Genomic DNA, 8749 nt, shown 5'->3' on the forward strand with positions numbered 1-8749 from the left:
AGAACCAAGAAGACGACATTGCACTTGTTCAGCGCTTTGGATCTCAGTGCATTGCACGCGCTTTAATGAACCAGCGGTGGAAGACAGACTCTTTGGCCCTGGTTTACACTAGAGTGGAAAGTCAACCTAAGATACGCCACTACAGCTATGTTAATTGCGTAGCTGGAGTTGACACATCTTAAAACGCTGTCCACACAGCGGGAGGCCAACGGGCGCACAAGCTTTCGGCGGCTTCCCCTAGGGTGTGTCTACACAGCGGGGCGTAACTCGAAATAAGCGATGCACATTGAGCTACGTCCATGGAAAATAAACTACGCAAATTGAGCTACGTCAATTGCGTCGCTTATTTCAAAATTGGGCGTGTCTACATAGCACTTCTTTCAAAGCAGAGCCCCCTTCCTCCAATCTCCCTTGCTCCTCCTACAATGAGGGTTACAGGAATCAGAGTAAGAAGTCCTCCAGCTTTTACAGTATTTCAACATTATTTCGAAATCACTACCAGCTGTGTAGATAACTCTAGTTATTTTGAAAGAATGTTTGTGTGGACGTACCCTTACCCCTCGCAGAAGGAGGAGTACCAGATGCCAGCAGGAGCTGCCTTCAGTGTGGGATTGAGGGGTCTACATTAGACGCACAAAATCGAACGTACGAAAATCAACCTCCAGAGGGTCGATCTTCTCTGTAGTGTCGACATGCCCTGTGTGACCTAATAGGCCAAACAGAGTCTTGTTATAAGGGGACGGCAGTGGCATCAGAAGGCGTATCGGTGAGAGCCTAGGGCATACAACGAGGATTTCACTGGCAGTTGCATGAATTTATGCTACTTTGGACCAGGGACTGAACGGCGTCATATCTGCTCACAGGTTGAATTTGGTCCATGTGTCCTTTTCTATCCTTCATTCCCATGGTCCCAGAAGTTGCCCCCATCTGAGTTTAAAAAACGTCCTGGCGTCTCCAAACTTAACCTGGTGGCTCCCTGGTTGGGGCTTTGCTGTACGACTCTGCAAGCCATTCCGGGCAGGGACCTGCTCTTTCAAATGGTTGACAAAGCAGGGTGGGTGCGTACCACTCTCTGGGAGTGAGAACTGCAGGGAACACTGCCCGGAGAGCTGGATTTTCCACGCCAGACCCTCTGGCCACACCAGAGCACTCGAATGCAGCCAGCCTTTGCAACGCTGATGGCCTCCCACGGCTGGACAAGAGGGGGAAATAGCACCCCCTCGTGGGAGTTGGAGGCTCAAGACAATCAGCTGCGATTCCTTATGAAATGAGGGGGTAGGTTTTTAACAAGAGCACTTAGAAGCTACAGGGAGAGCGGATCAAGCTCCCAATTCATGATGCTAACGACTCCAGGCAGGGAAACAGGACGTAACAATTAAGACAGCACTTGCCAGGCTCACACACAGATTCCCGGAAAGAACAACTTCACTCCAGACTTCCAGGGGCTGGGGAGAGCTGGCCATGACAGGGCATCTCTTAGAGGATCCGTGGCCTTAGAAAGTGCCCTAACCTCCGCCTGCCACCAGCGCTCGATGCCCTTGCTAGCAAACACGAGACAGGAGCTGCAGGAAGCAAAGGGACTGGTGTCTTTTGGAAGCGCTGGAGCAGATTTCTTTTTTATGTTCCAGGTCAAGCAAGGTGACTGCAGAATTGTCACCCAAGTCAAGCTGGCCAAGGGGACTGGAAAACTCCAGGCAGTAGGGCTTAGTGGTTGGAGCCTTTTGCCTCTAGGTCACATGGTTCGAATGCCAACCAGATGATTAACAGTGTACATTTATCACTGAACACTAGTGAGTGTGAAACACTGCTTGTGTCAGCCCAGCTCCCAGTACATAGGGAATCAGCCTGGGAACCTCTCACAAGAGTGACTGCAGACTAATGTTCCCTCTACTCTTTTTCATCCAAGTGCGGAATAATTTGATGTGCACCAAGGGAGGTGCAAATGTGCACCATCAATAGACAGTAAACCTAGCTGTGGGTGCTCTGCTAATCAGATGGGAAGCATCAGTGCTTTTTTTGTGATGGTACAACCCGTCACCTATTTTTCCAGCACCCAGCAAAGGAATAGCATTTCCCGCCACGTGTACCGGCACCTGTTTTCCTGGCACCACTCGCCTCCTGATGGAAGCCTGCTCTGGACACGACGTGGTTTATTCCCAACTCCCAGCGTGGTGTTTCGGCTCTTAAAAGGGGCCGCAACCGCATTTTGTTCCTCCTCTCCCCCCCCTTTTTTTTTGTTCAAAAAGTTTTCTTTTTTTTTTCTTCTCAACAACTTTTTGCGGCGTTTTTTGTTTTGCTCAACAAATCTGAGCCTGGAGTACCGACACCTTTTTTCTTACAAAAAAAGCACTGGGTAGCATTGGAATTTCTCCTGGGGGGGCACACAAGCACTCAGCTGACTGGGAACACTGTCTGGAAACCCTGCTACCAGAGGTCACCGTGACCTGAGAATCCAAGAGCAATCTGATGCCCCAAAGTACCCCAAGACCGAGCCCCTCTCCCAAGGAGTGGGTGTAGTCCAGTCAATAGAGGGAGTAGCCATAAATATTAGTCCTTCACGTTGCCTCCTCATTTTCCAGACGGAGCTTCAACCAGCTGTTCTCCATTCCAGGTCCCTGCTTTGACCAGGCCCTCAGAAAGCAAGTAAAAGCTGCCATCGACGTCCTCAGAAAGGAGGAGAGGAGGTCGACATCCACACAGCGATGCCCCTACAACCCAAATGGTTTCCTCAGATGGCCTTGGATTTACTGAGCTAGAGGGGTGGCAAATTTGGTGTCTTCCACTTGCAGGCTCCACGGGGATTCCTCCCTCCCTTGTCAGCCTTCCCCACTCTCAAAGTTTGCTCGCTTGCCCGGATTACATTCTCCCTCCTGAGTGTGGCTCCATTCAACCTCTGCTTTGCCCCGCTGCAGGCAGGTGGCTGGGAGCAACGCCCAGCAAACGTGGCCAGATGAGCGTAACGGTGCACACCTGTACGGGCTTAGGAGATCAATCTTCATGCCCATTGTTCGATTGGAAACTCTCCCCTGGAGGCGAACAGCCATGGTAAAACAAGAGACGTGGAACCAAGAACTTTCTCGTTCCCAAAACAAAACCCTCTGCCCTCAGAGAGAGGAGTTTTCAATTAGCTGGCACTGGCATCGGGTTTAGAGCCGTGTGCGCAGACCAACCATTGACGCGATAGAAGCACTTCTGAAAGCAGCCATAAGGGGTGTTTACCAGTGGGGGAGGGGGCAGAGAGGAACGAGCAGGGGGTGGGAACTCAGGGAAGGTGTGTGATAGGGGTGGGGCCAATGTTCCCTCTAATCCTTCCCATCCATGTGCGGAATAACATTTGACGTGCACCCAGGCATGTGCAAAGGTGCATGTGGCGGGCCGCACCCGCCTGCCCTCATAAGTCCAAGGCCCCTGGCCCGATGCAGTTTATAGCTGGCCCTTTAAACAAGGCCAAGGCCCTCCGGCCTGAGTCCACAACGCAGTCCACAACGCAGTCCAGGGTTGTAGCGGGGCACACCCCCGGGTAGGGGGACCCGGGCCCACCCTACTCCACCGGGTCCCAGCCCAGGGCCCTGTGAGCGCCCAGGTAACGGGTCACTCCCTTGGCGGGGCAGTCCGGCCGAAATGCACCGAGGTTCTCTGGGCGGGAGAGGCGGCTCCCGCTCCTGCCCTGGGCCACTTCCTACCCAGTCCCTGGGGGTGCCTTCCCCTATACTTGCCCAGCTTGCTGCGAGCTCCGTGCCAGCGTCCCCTCAGTAGGTAGTCCCGGGGTTACCCCAACTCGCCTCCGCGTCCCTTTCGACCTCTCCTGGCGTCCCCGGCTGAGTGGGAGCTCCCTGCCCCGGTCCTTCTCCTCCGGCCGTTTCTCCAGACTGAGTCCTTCCCCAGGCTTTTATAGCCCCGCTGCAGCCCGGGCATGCTCGGTAGGGCTGTGGGGGAGGGGCCTCTGCAGCCAGGTAACCCTGGCTAGGCCCTGTAGGTTCAGTGCGGGGCTGCCTCGCCCTGTCACAGTGCACCACCAGGAGAAACAAACAACCCGGCGGTGAGCGCTGTGATCCCAAACGTGAATCGCGAATGCTGCGCTGCATCCATACAAGGAAACGGCGAGACAAGCGGCATCAGCATGCAGATTTGGAGCACTTTGACAGATTCACCTTGAAACCGACAGGGCATGTAGCCTCCCCAGGAATTGAAATGGGGGGGGGTTCGAATTTACAAGGGGGGATGTTAGGGCCAACGAGGGGTGACACCGTGAGGGTGACAGAGGGCTGTATGGCACCATCGTTCACAAAACTGGGGGAGTGTTGGCGAAATTCAGGGGGAGTGTACACCCTCATGGGGGGGTGTAGGGAAATCCCTGAATGTCACACGTAACTCTTGCAGACTCTGACGACCAGGGCTGATTGTACCTATTAGAACAAACACTGAAATGCTAGTCAAAGCCGGCATCTTTCCTGCCTGGCTTATGCCGCGCTCCATGATAAATGCCCAGCGGATGCCAAAATGCTGGGTCCAAATTCTGCTTTACTTAAAACCACACACTGAAGCCTCCGTCTTGAGAGGAGATGGACGCCCACTGGATCCTCTCAGCCGCACTCACACCCGACCTTCCCACGGGGAGATTTGACGAGGTGACGCACGGGAGTAATCAGCATTCACCTCCCTGGTAAAACTGTCATCACTTCTTCACGGAGCAGGCAGGCACAGCCCCATGGGACAGCAGCCCCCTAGGATCAAAGCCGTTCCTCCCCGCTGCTCTCTGCCAAACAGCTTTAAAAACCATCCACTTAGGTGAGCAGTAAAATAGGTGTGAAGCATTGGCACAGTGTGGGAAAGAGATTCCCTCCGGAGACCCCCGGATGCAGAGTGTCCGATTCCTTTATCTGCTCCTTTCAATCAAAGATGCTCTAAATGGGCGTCGGCACGGAGCTCCGGCGATGGGGCCTGGTCCAGCGTGGCCAGATCTGAGTTGTACCATGGGGCTCAGGTTAGTTGAGTTTTCACATAAGACCCGCCGAAGGCACTCATCGGGGGAGGATCCCAGCATGCCTCTCCAAAAGGAAGGAAGCGTGTAACCCTCAACGTCGCAGAGAAAAGCTTGACCACGTGACCAGGGCACGGACTTTGCCGGCTCAGAAACCAGGCAGAACACAACGCCCGCATGCGCGGTCTCATTTTAAAAACAGCTCATGATTTTTAGGCCAGTCTCCTGATTTTGGATGCCCACAGGGCATGAACATTTGAGGCGGGCAGTACTTTGGTCCAGCTCATCATGCCAGGCACAACCTGTCTTCCACAGCACGTGCTTGTCTCACAATGTGTTGCATGTCTCCCTTTCAGCTGAGGAACAATGTCTGGTATTTTTGACTTCTCTATCCTTGTCCCAGAGCATGGCACTGGCGATTTTGCTTTGGGGCCCTAATATTGACACAGAGGACAGCAATACGATTGAACTGGTCTGCCTTTTCTGCATTGTTATTGATAATTCTTCAATTTCCATGTAGTAACAGGGCAAGGATTCTTTTTGTTGCTAGTACAGTTAAAGTAAACTATTGTTCTTAGCTCTGCTGGCCATTGACTTCTAGTGTCTCTTGGCTTCCCTTATCAGTTTTCTGCAATTCCCAACTTCTGATTTCATAGATTCACAGACGTAAAGGCCTTACCCTCCATTTCTCCTTTCTTCTATTTGTTTTTTTAAACATACACCACACGGCACTGCCTTCACCTCCTTTTTTGAACTTTTGGGGCATCTAGTAAAGTGTTCTGAAAGGATTCCCAATGATCATTCACATTTTTTCTGATTAAATTCTTCCTCCTCACTGACTTAGCTCATAATAATTTGAAGCTTTGTGGAAATGGCCTTATTAAGGAACTAAGTATATATTTATTTACTGGTCTGGACATTATTCTGCTCACACATTATAAACATGATCAAGTCATGATTATTAGTCCCTAAACGATCGTTATTTTTAGTTCTGTGATCAGTTCCTCTTTCTGTGCTAGGAAAAGGCCTAATAAAGAATTCCTCCGTGTTGGCTGCTATGCCTTTTGAGTTAGGAAACTGTCCTCTCAAATGTTTAGAAATCCAAAGGCTGTTGTAATACCAGCAGGATAGGACCTCCAGCTCATATTACTTAACCTGAAGTCCCTTGTGAGTGTGGCGTTTTTCTCCTACACATTGTAGAAGGCACATAAAGAACTAACATCTTGTTCCCTATTGTGATTTAGTTGGGGGTAATAGACACCAACTAATAGCCCATCTTATGCTTTCTTTGGTTATGTCTACACTGCACAGTTATTTTGGAATAAGCTATTCTGGAATAGTTATCCCGAAATAGCTTATTTCAAAATAGCACATCTACACTGCAGGGAAGCCTCAGAATGAGTCCAAGGCAGGCTTCCCTAATGTAGACGTGCTATCTCGATTTAGAGCCCCAGAAGGAATAATTTAGAATGGCCCTGGTGAGGGGCTATTTCGAAGTAGCAGCTGTGGAGCATCTACACAGCCCCTATTCTGAAATAGCTATTTTGGAATAGGCGTTATTCCTCGTAGAATGAGGCTTACAAAAATCGGAATAAGGGAGAGTCCTTGTTCTGAAGAGTTGCAGGCTAAAGACAAGCTAGACATGGGGGAAACCGAGGCACGGAGGAAGTGGTGAAGTGACAGGCGGGAGGTCATTGCGTGGATGGCTCCTGGGCATTGCTTACCTGCTCTTGCTCAAACCCGGGCCATCCACCATTGAGACAATATTCTTTCCAGGGCCGACTGCCGTCTCTCCCTTCTGTTAGCACTTCTTCATCTCCTGCCCTACTAACACAGTCGGTCGGGGAGTGATGGTTTTAGTGAGTTTCTTACCAGCGTTGAAAGGCCCCTTGCCACAGTCACTCAACAGACTGCTGGTTACGGCCACCGTCTATCGACAGATGCCTGTTCGCCTATCAGCAGCCCCGGGGACTTTGAGCCGTGCTTCCTGGATATGAGCCGGGCCTTTTCAATACGTCTTTTCATGTGGGGCCGATCGCTTTCTTGGCCAATTGAAAATGTGAGCGTGGATTTCGCTGCTGGTCACCAGAAATAGGAAAGAACGCACCAGGGACCCAGGACCTGATGGCAGGAAAGCCGGGTTCAAACAGTGATGTGCCAGTTTAGTGAATTCTCGGCCCCAGTCCCATAGCGGATCTATTGATTGCAATAATCAAACAATCCAGCCCAGCTGGAAATCTGCAGGCCGGGGAAGCCCAGAAAAGACGCAGGCTTGGCTGGGCAGGGGGCACTGGGACTGGACCGGTAGGGGTGTTGCAAGCCAGGAACAGACTGGAAGGGCTTTTGGGACAAGGCCTAGGGCTGGCACAGGTCCAAAGCGAGGTGCATTGGCAGAGACAAGGCATGTGGGGGAAGTGGTGGGGAAAACATCTGGAATCCCAGCTGGCGTTCGGAATTCCACAGCTGGAATCTCAAACGGGGCAGCTCTGAGGCAGGCCAGTCCGGACTCCGCTTTCTCAATGACTCACTCGCCCCTTGAGCACATTGCCTGCTCCGGACCACGCATCTGAAAGCATTTCAGCGTGTGCACGTGTCCGGATAAGTGGCAAGCGGTTGACAGAAATCACATGCAGGCGCTGCCAATGGTAAAACAATCCAGGTTCTCTGTCCCCAACTGATGAGATGCAAATGCTGTTTGTTTCACTTATATTATTAGCGGCTTGAGCTCCTTTGATTCCATTTTGAACGGATGTTTTAAACCCAAGGAAGTGACTAACCAAGAAAATTTCCCCTCAAAATCTAAAACCTGGAATATATTGGACTACCCGCATGCTAGATGTGGCTCTGGAGGGGAAAATATGTGGATCCCAATCTTCCTAGAGAGCGGGGAAGCTCAGACCTACAGCCCAGCTTTGCAGTGTCCCCATCCCTACCAATCCTGGGGCAAATTCCTGGCCCCACCGCAGCCAACAGTGGGTTTTGCTTTGGACTTTGATAGTCCCATTCACAGCCACGGGCAAACTGGTGCTGAACGAACAGCCGTCCAGAGCTCACTATAGCCCATACTGAGTCATGAAATCAGGGTTCCCACCCATCTGGTTTTTACCCGGGCGGTCCGGGCTTCATGGGTGCATTTGACAAGCCTTGATGTCTGGGGGAAGAGATGGAACAGGGGCAGGTGCGGGGGGAAGATATGGAGAAGGGGCAGATTCTGGAGGGGGGGGGAGTAATAGAGAACCCTAGAAGTGGAAGGGACCTTGAGAGGTCATCAAGTCCAGTCCCCTGCCCGCACGGCAGGACCAAGCACCATCCAGCCATCCCTGATAGATGTCCAACCTGCTCTTAAATATCTCCAGTGGTGGAGATTCCACAACCTCCCTGGGCAATGTATCCCAGTGTTTTACCACCCTGACAGGTAGGAAGTTTTTCCTAATGTCCAACCTAAACCTCCCTTGCTGCAATTTCAGCCCATTGCTTCTTGTCCTGTCCTCAGAGGCCAAGGGGAACAATTTTTCTCCCTTCTCTTTGTAACACCCTTTTAGATATTTGAAAACCGCTCTCCATCTTCTCTTTTCTAAACTAAACAAGCCCAATTCCTTCAGTTTTCCCTCCTGGCTCCTGTTCTCTAGACCTTTCATCATACTTGCTGCTCTTCTCTGCACCTTCTCCCATTTCTCCACATCGTTCTTGAAATGTGGTGCCCAGAACTGGACACAAGACTCCAACTGAGGCGCAACCAGCACAGAGCAGAGCGGAAGAATCACTTCT

Source organism: Pelodiscus sinensis, chromosome 16 (assembly GCF_049634645.1).
Source record: "Pelodiscus sinensis isolate JC-2024 chromosome 16, ASM4963464v1, whole genome shotgun sequence".
Taxonomy (NCBI): Eukaryota; Metazoa; Chordata; order Testudines; family Trionychidae; genus Pelodiscus; species Pelodiscus sinensis.